The sequence below is a fragment of the Myotis lucifugus genome, unplaced genomic scaffold (genome assembly GCF_000147115.1).
Source record: "Myotis lucifugus unplaced genomic scaffold, Myoluc2.0 scaffold_233, whole genome shotgun sequence".
NCBI lineage: Eukaryota > Metazoa > Chordata > Mammalia > Chiroptera > Vespertilionidae > Myotis > Myotis lucifugus.
In genome coordinates this window covers 1,806,783-1,809,256 of record NW_005871281.1, presented here as the reverse complement: position 1 = coordinate 1,809,256, position 2,474 = coordinate 1,806,783, and positions in this window count along the sequence as shown.

Genomic DNA, 2,474 nt, shown 5'->3' with positions numbered 1-2,474 from the left:
GTCACAGTTCAATTCACATGCCCAGGTTTCGGCTCGATCCTCAGTTGGGGGTGTACAGGAGGCAGCTGATCAATGATTCTCTGTCATTGATGTTTCTGTCTCTGCCTCCTTCTCCCTTTCTCTCTCTGAAATCAATAAAAGCATGTTATTTAAAAAAAGAAATCATGCAAAATTTTTTCTATAAATTTCCTTTTTACTCAATATTACATTAGTAGGCTTTATCCATGTTATTGTATGTGGCTGTGATTCTTCTTGATGCTTTTGGTATATCATTGTAAGAACATGCCATTATACATATATGTCATTCTTTCTTGTTTCCATGGATATGTGTGCTTCCAGAATTCTTGTTATTATTCACACTTAGGTACCCCTTGTTACACATATGCATTTTTATATCATGTATTTATACCTGAGAATGGAACTGCTGAGTGTATATCTGAAAGTTCACTATTACAAGGAAGTTGTAGATTAGTTTCCAAAGCAATTGCACCCATTTAAGTTCCCATCAGTAGTATGTGAGGGGTCCTGGTCCAAGCTTCCTCTAATCAGTGTCTCTGCCAGACTTCATTTAAAAAATTGATTGTTAAAATGGAATTTCACTGGGATCTTGATTGGCATTTTTATGACTCTAATTAGGGTAGCATTTAAAAAAAATGTTTAGCCCTGTTATTCTCTTCATAACAATGACAGCTTATTTGTTTTGCTTACTTTTCTATTAGGTTTTTCTTACTGGTTTTAAGAATTCTTGATATATTCAAAACTCATCTTTTATAAGTTATATATTTTAAAAATAGCTTTTTAGAATTCATAATCTAAAAGTAAATTTTTAAAAGTAAAATGATAAATAGAATTCCTTAACATTATTATATTCAAATTTATCCATCTGTTATTTTATGATCCTAGATATGAAAGCAAGTTGTCAAATATAAGTACATATAAAAGTCGTTAAAATATATAAAACAATGAACTCTGTCTTTGTCAGAGATTCTGTCATTAAGCAATGACAAAAGGACATAAACAGACCAACAATGAAAGAAAAAATGCAAAAATTTTCAAAACTGTTTATTCTCACCAGCAATAAAAAAGAAAATATGAGAATCAATATTCTGTTATTACTCCTTTTCAATGATCAAAATAACCGAAATTCAAAAAATGACTATTTACAGTGGATGAGGGTTTATTGACCATGTAATCTACTACTTTGAAGCTCAAAATGTGTTCCCTGAACCTGTCGCATTGAATCACCTAGGAGCACGCTAGAATGTCAGATTCTCAGGCCACACCCAATACCTGACTTTATTCAGGATCTTTATTTTAACAAGATCCCAGGTGACTCATATGCTCATTAAATTTCAAAAAGCACTAGTCAAATACCGTTTTTAAGATTGCAATGCATGACGATGACTCTTGAAAATAATTTAGCAATATGTTCAAGGTAAAGTACTTACACAAGTCTGTTCATGGCAGTGCTATATATTATCAAAAAGAAAAAAAAAAGGAAAACACATCCCAAATGCATGGGAACTATTAAAAAAAAAAACATATCCATGTGATATATCTTTATATATCCAGTGAATACATTTATTAGTAGGTTATGGATAATGCTTATGTAACCAGCCTCAAAATCACACTTACAGTGCACCTCAAAATTTACTTTGAAATATACAAATAAAATTGATCAATGGAAAATATCTTAAGATGGAAGGGTTATTAGCAATTTTACCATTACATTTTACATGCGTATTTCACAGATTATTTTAATAAATTTAATGAATGGGAGAGGTTTTAAATAAAAGAATACTAGGAGCTCAGCAAAAATATGGAATTAAATGGATTCTATGGGGCATTAGTGCTTGGTCTCTGACTGCGACTGGGAGTCTCAATATACTTGTCCAGTCTCTCACACCTTCCGAGTTTTGAGTTCACTGCCTACTTAATAGTCTCCTGAGACTTTTTCCCTATGTTTTACTTACTGGTTCTTGGCTTATAGTTGTCCTCTTTGTATGACACCTTTCACTGGCAACCCTCCCTACCTGGGCCCCAAGGTGCTAAAATGGGTCCTATGCCCTCCAGGAAGCTCAGCTGATGCGGCCTGTGATGCCCTAGTTACCGTCCTCTTTCTGGATTTGGCACTTAAATGCTGTACCTGAAAGAGATTGGTTGGTAAACCCTAAAGAGTAAAACTTGAATACAGTTATATTATTAGGTTTGAGACAACGTCTGCGATCAGGGGGCGGGGGGACGGGGGAGTGGCTTCTCTATCTGGATCTGCTGAAATTAGTCTAGTTTTGAATAAGGCCAGCGTTTAACATGTATCATTACCTTCTCCTCCATGCAGACCATCATTAACCAGGGGAGACCTCACTTCTCTCTGGTTTTATTAGGCTGGAGCTTTTGTGCCCTGATTTTTAAGAAAATCTGAGTCCCCTTTGATTGGTTTTGTGGGGCAACAAAGATTGACTTAATCACATGGA